Source organism: Sinocyclocheilus anshuiensis, unplaced genomic scaffold (assembly GCF_001515605.1).
Source record: "Sinocyclocheilus anshuiensis isolate Anshui unplaced genomic scaffold, SAMN03320099.WGS_v1.1 scaffold74, whole genome shotgun sequence".
Lineage (NCBI taxonomy): Eukaryota > Metazoa > Chordata > Actinopteri > Cypriniformes > Cyprinidae > Sinocyclocheilus > Sinocyclocheilus anshuiensis.
In genome coordinates this window covers 915,345-924,808 of record NW_015546044.1, presented here as the reverse complement: position 1 = coordinate 924,808, position 9,464 = coordinate 915,345, and the positions used below count along the sequence as shown (strand labels likewise).

The following is a 9,464-nucleotide window of genomic DNA, read 5'->3' as shown; positions in this document are numbered from 1 at the left end:
TGTGGCCCCTTCCTATCTTGACTTTGCGCCCGGTCTGGCCAAAGCGTTTCTGTACCCTCGAGTGGGGTATGTCCCTAAAGTCCCCTCATCAGCACCACAGCCCATCGTACTTCAGGCCTTCAGTCCTCCTCCCTTCGGGGAACCAAACCAGCAGAAGCTTAATTGTATGTGTCCAGTGCGAGCACTGGATGCATACGTCCACAGAGCTGCCCTGTGGAGGAGGGCGGACCAGTTGCTTGTTTGCTACGGTTCCCCTAAGAGAGGTCTTCCAGCAACTAAACAGACCCTCAGTCGGTGGACCATCTCCATCATCTCCATCTGTTATGAGTCCTCTGATCTCGCCGTTAGGGGTCAAGGCTCACTCGACTCCAGCCTCTAAAGCCTCTAAGGCTTTTTTAGCGGGTGTGCCTGTCCCCTTTGTTAGGTTTTATGGTCTAGACTTGCGAGCCACTCCTGGCTCTTCTGTCCTCTCGCCCTAGCTGTGCAATCTTCCACACTAGGCAGAGACTTAGAAGTCTGGCGGCGTGGGCATTCTCGTTCCCCTAGCGTTTTCCGACACAGCTCAAGTTCCTGAAGAGGAATGACAGACAACAATAAATATGACTGACACACACAGAGCGCTTCGCTGAATGACAGAAAGCTGACGCTGGCTCCGCCGTATGTGCTTTTATAGCTTCCTGGTCATGACGTCACCCGCCCGTGACATCCCGCTCAGCTATTGGACTGATTTCACATGTGATTCAGAGCGTGGTCACAGAAGGCGTTCCCCTAGCGTTTTCCGACGCAGCGTCTCATTCCCGCGAGGAACCAGGGTTACATACGTAACCTGAGACGATATATTGTGTAAATATTAATCTTACTATCTGATGCAAATTTGCTTACATATTTGTTTAGTTTTTTCTGAAAACGACAATACAGGAAAACAAAGGTATTAAGAAAAAGGCTTAATGTAGTGTAATAACTCTCTTATCATCACAGGTCATTTAGTGTGACGTGGCATGTGGCCAAGTATGGTGACCCATACTCGGAATTAGTGCTCTGCATTTATCCCATCCAAAGTGCACACACACAGCAGTGAACACACACACACACCGTGGACACACACCCGGAGCAGTGGGCAGCCATTTTTGCTGCGGCACCCGGGTAGCAGTTAGGGGTTCGGTGCCTTGCTCAAGGGCACCTCAGTCGTGGTATTGAAGGTGGGAGAGAGAGCGCTGTACATTCACTCCCCCCACCGACAACCCCTGCCGGTACGAGACTCCTTTGGGTTACGAGTCCGACTCTCTAACCATTAGGCCACGACTTCACCACGATTTACATCTTGTATCTTCTCCAATTTCCTAGTTTTTAGTGCTTTTAAGCATAATATCATATATCAAAAACGTATTTTGTGTTTGCACAATCTTTTAGAAAGCAGTTTATGCAGTTTTATACATGAGGCCCTGGGTCTGAAGGCTATGGAGTTGTCAAATCCAACTAACACATTTCAGCTTTAAGAGCATTAGTGAAATAAGCCTGTGTACAAGAGCTGATGAGCGAAATGTCAGTTCTTTCATGCTGCTTGTTTGTTTGTAATTGTACTTTTCTTTCAGACATAACGTGAAAGCAATACTGAAATATTTCTACTCCAAATGTTAAAAAGATTAATCTCATTACATCCTTTTATTTTTTATTTGCCCTCAATGAAATTGTGAATTTGCAGTAAATTCAGATATAAAGGACAGTACATACAATCATGGCTTCACAGCTAATCATTTCTAACATTGGCTACTCACGTAATGCTAATTCACAAACTCACTGGAGTCAAACCCTTAGCTGCTATCTATACGACTGTGATTTTGAGGCAGGATTGGTATATTTAAATAATGTCTTTGTCACCTCTTCAAGCACCACAGGGCTGAAATCACTCTGAATGAGCATTAGTCAAAGACCACTCTCAGCAAACATAAGTAGCAGTCTCTTGTAGCATTACATCAGCTTCATGAATAACTGACAGGTCAGGGTTGAATAATGCACAGCATCCACTTATATTTAATATAATTTTTCATTTAATTTAATTAAATAAACATTTTTATCTATGTAATTCTACATATAATCAATATGCTCAACCAATGCTTAATGACATTTTTGCAAAATGATACTATGCTGCTTCTTGCACGTTTCCCAACACTTTTAAAGTGAAATGTCCAGTGAGCGCAGTTAAAGGCGTGTTTACCTGAAACAGATGAACGTTAATCTGTTATCATTTTATTACGTTGATTGTTGAATGTTTCACAGCAGTTTGGAAATGAAATGTATGGTGACTTGCGATAAAATAATAATGCTCTGAAAATAACATACCACCTACAATAAACTACTGTAAGAAAAAGTGATGAAGACGATGAAGATCTCGATGAAGATGTTTATTGCAGAATAGCAGTGACTAAGTACATGTAGTACCTTGGGTTCAACGGAGTCAGAATGAACCTCGAGCATCCTACACAAACATTTTATACTCTATTAAGTTCATCTTCCCGCTTCATCTTCCCGCATGTAAATGAAGTTCCCTTTCAAGGGAACGTCGAACTGCGTCCTCTAGGGGTCGCTATGGGGACGCCTCGTCGTGACCCGTGTCTGAAGCATACATTGAAAAAACACCAACAACACGTTGGCCGGCGACAGCCCATGACATCACTACTGGTGCGATTATAGTATAAATAGGCGCTGGGAGAACATGTCATTCTCTTCTTCGTCTTCACTGACCGTTTTGTTTTAAGCGTGCATTTCCGTGGTAAGAGCGATCTATATTCCTATCGTTATGGCGAGCACTAGCAAAGCGTTTAGAGGGTGTGTGCCTCCGCGTCGTCGTTATTTGACACCTGATGACACACACGATCTCTGCGTTGTTTGTTTGGGCAAAGAGCACTCACGCGATGTCCTTGAGGGGGCAATCCACGTTCATTGCGAGTGTATTTTAATGAAAATCTCCTGGACCTATATGTTTGGTTGGTTCTATGGCTTCATAGTGACCACCTTGCTGATGGTCTGGACTAGAGGCTTCTTTAAGTCGCCTCTTGAACGGGGCTCCGGCGCGGGAGCCATGGTGGGTGAGTATGATCCATTCTATATATAGATATATATGTATTTAATTTGCTGTTGGTTATGTGTGTATAATCCTTCTGTGAGATTCCCACATCTTTGGTAGTCTTTCAGGTGGAAACAACCAAATGTTAAGGTGATAGGATTATCTAGAATCCCTAGCAATTATATTCAAGTACCCTTTTGGTCAGCAGATGGTTCTTGATGGCCTACTGCCGCTCCCACGCTATAGGTGACGAAGTAACGTTCAGGAGATACTATTTACATATTATTGAGATCGGAAAGAATTATCTCTATGATAATTAAGCTCTTTGTAGAGAAAGGAGAATAGTCTACTTGGAGTGGAAGTTTGGTCGAGGCAGACTATAATTTCTTACACTACCCTAAACCTATCCGACAGTGTTAAAAAAAGAAAATGTGAGATAAGAACACATTTTCTGAAGCAACCGTCCTATTTTAGCCTGCTTCCACGAGTCCTGCACTCCAAAGTTTACAATATCAGAAAAGTCGTACATATAGAGCTGGTTATGTGATGCAAATGTCAAAATGTATTAGCAACAAACAAATTACTAACTAACAAATTAGTACAAAATTAACATTGGCATATATACTCATTTAAAATGTTTGGTCCTACAACAAAATTAACCAAATATACAGTATTGATGACTCATTCTGCAATACACAAGTTTTGATCCAATCAGATGCTCACTAGAATGAGAATATCCAGCTCCCTCATACTACCTTCAACCAACTAGTGTGACAGCCTACTGACTATTAAAAAAGACACAATCCCTTCAGTATTTTCCACCCAAACTTCCTATTTCAAAAGGAAATACATCAACGGGGAAAAAATGCACTCGCCAAGCTATTTCGTGGGGTCTTAAATACTGACCCTAACAATGTGTCTAGCAGCTTTTTAAAAATGTGCACATCAAACATTCGGGAATGAAAAGAACAGTTTCAAAGAGCAAAGAGGGACCCTTTGAGGTGAGGTTTTGGGGGGCATTAAAATGACATTTGTGTAATCTTGGCCTGATTCTTGATAGAAGGCTGAAATTGAGAACGGCTTTGCATGAAGGCACAGAGGGACAGCTTTCAAAGACACATGGTGAACCACAGGGAATTAAAAGCTCTCCATGCACATGTGGCAATAGTCAGAGACGAAATACTCACTGCCTCCTCATGTGGAAATGGTGCTTCATTATCAGCAGAGGGGAAACGGTCTCTTCAATGAACACACACTACACACTTCTGTTGTCTGCAAACCCTCACAGATTCCACTCAGCAATCTGAAGAGAGAAGGAGAAAGAAAGAGAAACAAGCAGATGAAATGACAAAACATCTATTCTTGTTTGTATTTTTTACTCCACTTTCTTATTTCACCCTTGCAGTGTCAAGGGAAAACTCTGTCTGTTCACTGAAAACATTCCCAGGCTAGCATGGCTGTATAATGTGGCAAGGATGTTATGTGTCCCGTTTCTAGTTCCCAAGTAAAAACTATTTTTCCCACATGCAAGATAATCAGCCTGTGAAGTGTTTCCAGGCTGGAAAGAAAGAGACAGCAGGGAGAAAGAGGAAAATGAAGCTGGCATTAAGGTTTAATTAGCAATGTATATCTTCCAGGTATCCTCTAACGGTTTGGGGAATGTGTGATGGGTTAAAGCTGAGAGACAATGAGTCACTGTAATAGACTGTGCAAGACAGTCTAGAGGGAACCTCATGCTCACTGTTTACCCTCATTCATTTCATATGATCCCTGTCTCTCCTCAATGCTCTAATTGATCTAAGGCACATTAAAAAGGCTCAGCTATGCAAGAAAGAACAGTAGATGGTTTTTATCAGTAGAAAAAATGAACAGATAATGACACAAGAAAAAAAAAAAAAGATGATAAGAAAAGAAGAAAAATTATGTAGCCTTAACCCTACTGTAGTCTGCAGGGCATTTCTGGGGAAGAACGTTCTTTGAAAATGTTATATGTCACTTTTGATTGAAAATTTTGTAAAAAAAAAAATACAGCTTTTCCATCACAGGAATAAATTATATTTTAAAATGTATTAAAATAGAAAACAGTTATTTTAATTAGTAATAATACTAATAACAATACTACTACTACTACTACTAATAATAATAATAATAATTTGATAGTTTGATCAAGTTCATATTCTTTTTTTAAATAATAAATAAACAGTACAAAATCAGATTAACAGATAAATGGGGGTAAATGTATTTATTGTGCTGGATGTGTGATTTCTTTGAAATAAATAGGACACATTTTGCTGAATATGTTTCTCAATGTTCTTTAGAACTTTGTCCTCTACAAAGTGTTGCTCCATCTAGAATAATTTAAATCCAATAACAATAATAAAAAATCAATCAATCAATCAATCAATCCTTAAAGGTAGGGTATGTAATTTTTCAAAAACACTTTAGAAAACTGATTCAGGCCGAATAGCAAAACAAACTTGTAGCTTATCAGCAATAAGGGGCGTGTCTACTCGTGATGTGGAGGAGAGAGCTTTCAGTGCATAGGACGGACATTAGCTGAGCCGAGCGACAGAAAGATAGAGATGGCGGATAAAAAACAAAAGAGGAAAACGTCTGCGGAATGATAAGGCAAGAAGTAGGACCCGTGTAAATATCGAATCAGCTTTCCAGCGCTGGAGAGAACTCAAGGAGCGGAGGCCTGCGATTGGACGCCGAGGTTGCTTTGTTTCTTCTCAATAGGTCAAAATGGAAAAAAAAATCATATAAAAAAATAACCCGAAGATCACAGGTGAGTGCAATAGGCATGAAGTGAAGTCAAAGTTTAAGCAGCAAGATTCTGAACTCCTATTGGTTTGCGACTGCAGCTATAGCCAGAATAATTAGATCACAACTTCTCCATTGTTTCAAAAAAGCAACAGCAATCAGAGAATATAGGTCACCATAGACATTTGTGCTGCCACCGAGTTCACTCTAAACATGATTATGAACTCAAAACTCCAGGAAAACAATTAAGAATTCATGTGCTAGTGCTCATTTGGGTGTAGAGGCTGGCACAGCATTGAGATGTCAGTGTGTGTCTGTGCACAGGGCTTTGCAGCCAATCGAGGGAACACTTGAGTCCCCTTGAGTGTTTGTAAGAGGCAGTATTTTGCATCATTACTGTTGAATTAATATCTTATTCTTCTCTTATTTTCCTGATTATTTTGACCAAATTTAGCACAGGGTTTCAGTCCTCCTACTACATAGTGTAGCATGAGAGTGAGAGAGGGAATAAAATGTATTATCGTCTGCCCTTCTTGGTTCTGACCTCTAAAATTTAGCCAGTTCATTTTTCACTTTTCTCCATACAGAGTGTCCTTAACTTGCAGACTTTGATAAAGGACAAACTGCTTCCTTTCTCATTCCTCTCCTGCTTACGCATACCACGGTTCACAAACTGTGCACATCTGCTGATGATTTCTAATCTTTTACAGCCTCAGCTTTAAATACAGTTACTGGTACTTCCCTAATTCTATTTAGCGGATCAGCGGATCCTTTTGGGTAATGAGAAGCAAGAAACAGCCCAGAACCACTTACCTAGTCTCACATTTTCATAAAGACTGAAAATGAGGTTGACATTTATCTGTCCCATTGGTAAACAACCTAGACTTGAAATATGGCTAAAATGTACAAGTAGATCTGTTTTGTAAATAATGGCAATATATATTTGTAATGATGTACGTTATGATTAAGAGGAATGCAAATATCACTGCAAAAGTATTTTTGTATGTGCATTTTTGTCTTGATTTCCAGTATTTATATCTATCTATCCATCCATCCATCCATCCATCTCTCTCTTGCTCTCTCTCTCTACTGATGTATTGCACTTCTAGTGTTGAAAATTTAACAACCAAATGCCACCATTTTGCCCTTGGCATCATGACAGATGATACTGGCACAAATATCAAAACATGAAAGAAAAAACAAAGAGTTTCTCTTGTTCTATTTTTGTAACTATATACTGTATTTATGCTGAAGGAGTGATAATGATTAAGTGCTCCTCTTACATAAGAGAGAAAAAAACAAAGCGAACAAGAGACCAGGGAGGCCAAACAGTCTCTGTCAGACACTAAAAGTCAGTGTCCTTCTGACCTCTGCATATTAACACTGTACTTGCTTTCATCACTAACCCACAGCCAATGCAGTAATGACACAAGTGGCCGTGATAATGTAGTATTCATGGAGATCAAGGTGGTTGTATCCCTCCTCTAGGACCTCTGCTGCCGGGGAGAAGCGATCAGTTCGGGTCACCTGCCGCTGCAGCTTTTTATGCTAATGTGATCAATAGCTCTGCTCTGTTTCAACTCGCTTTCGTTTTGCAGGGCAGCGAGGAACTAATTAGGGGTCTGCTAAACTATAGGGATTTCCCAGAAGGCTGAGCAGGATATAGCAATTGTTATTGGGGGAAATGGGTGAACTGCTGACTATTGCACACCACGATGCACCATGTATGAATTTAATGTTCAGTATTATGAGTATACACTATATACAGTTCAGTGTATGTAGTGTACAGTGTACACTATATACAGTACAGTTAGTTTATCTGGGCCACCATACAGAGAAAATGGACAAAGGGGGGAAGGGGTATTAAAAATGGGAACACGGATAGCAGCAAGTCACAAGAACAACGTAATATTTATTATTTCTCGTCAATGCCATTTTCAAAGTACAAGCAAGAAGGGTTCAGGTCAAAACTCTAGCTGAAGATAAATGGCCCATCATATTTAGGTATAGTATGCAGTTTTTGGGAGGTAAAACGTGCTTCAAAATTACCAGAAACCCTGCTTTTAAGAACATTTTTACATTCCTTAGAGTACTTATGGTGTTATGACATGCACATATTGATTTTAATATTAATGCTCCTTCGCCATCAGCCAATTAGTACCCTCTCTGACCTTGTCTTTCTGATTGATTGTCCACTTTGTTGGGACAACCAAGTTAAGGGAAGGTAGGTAATTGAATTTGCTGGGTGCATCTAAGTCTTCTCAAAAGAAAGCTTCTGTTGTATGCAACCTTCAGATGCACCTAGATTTCCCACCATCATCGCAAATGTGATTGTAGCAAGTTATTTGTTCAGATAAAACACAAATAAATCCATTAGAGGGTTTAATAAGAGGCTTAGACTGGTGTAGGGATTTCTAAATATGAACGGACACTGATATCAGCCATCACGAGGTTTGCTAATCACCCAGCACATGAGTCCAATATTCTGGGTAGATTTCCTGTCAGCCTTGTCTCATCTACTCGGAGGAGTGATTATGGACTGATCCAATCAAGAAACAACAAATGCAACGAGGGCTTTCCCGAAACGACGTCATCCAAACGTCACCTCAGCGACCAATCCGAAAGCTCCGGGGTTCCCTCAGCAGCCATCCAGGAAGCCCGTGTCAGCAACGACATCATCTCAGCTTTTCAGCTGTCAACCAAGCAGAACACAAGTAAACTAATCAAATCTTATCTCTGCTGAACTGGTGTAGAGCTACTTGAAGCAGTAAACAGAAGCTAAAATTCTCTGCTTTGTGAATTCTCTCAAAAGAATTTAAATAACTCGTGAAAACGAGTTAAGAACTTTGAAAATTCATGCAACTCCGTCAACTCTCATTCTAAAGAAACTGTATGTTTGTGTGTATGTGTGTTTTAGCGTAGTTTTGATGTATTCTAGAGTAGCCAATAAAATTCATGTTTCATTTATAAAGAATCATTGGTTTGGTGTCATATGATTTCAAGGTTAAAACTTTTGCCAAGATCAATGTTACCTCTCTAAGAGCTTACAAATTATCAAAGAACGTATTTATCCGTGGCCAGGAGAATACATAGTCAATTTGTTAAAATATACTGAGGTCACGGCTCGCTGGACGATCCTTGATTTAAAGTGTAACATAACAAATTTGAAATCGGTTTAATCAGGTGAACTTCGGATTTTCAGATCCGAGTCCTATCAAAACCTGAATGAATTAATAATAATTCATTCCCTTACAAATTTAAGTAATCAAGTCATTACACTGGATTGAGGATAAAACAATGATCAAGACAATAATATAAGGTATACATCAAAATCCATAAAGTTCATTAATCGCTAATCACAGAATCAAGTTGTTCCCTTTTCCTACCTAAATTTGATGAAAAATATATATTCTTCATTAGCATAAAAATAATGTTATATATATGTATATGTTTATTCAAGGTGAAGTGGATAATGGTAGTCTGTAAGTACGCATGTATGTGTGCTCAAACAGATATATTTATGCCTTTTACCATTATCCACTAAAGCAGGGCACAGTATACACAGACTGCCATCATCCACTTCACCTTGTATAAATATATATATATATATATATATATATATATATATATATAAAAC

At 39.6% G+C, this 9,464-nt stretch overlaps 1 protein-coding gene across 1 annotated transcript in view; it reads right to left on the bottom strand.

The window, feature by feature from the left end:
* The window catches only part of LOC107698989 (disks large-associated protein 3-like), a 245,571-nt gene that overhangs the window by 120,792 nt on the left and 115,315 nt on the right, over positions 1–9,464 (bottom strand). The window contains exon 2 of the mRNA XM_016500124.1: positions 4,252–4,367. The gene's annotated coding sequence lies outside the window, so the exon portion shown is untranslated. The remainder of the gene's footprint in view (positions 1–4,251; positions 4,368–9,464) is intronic.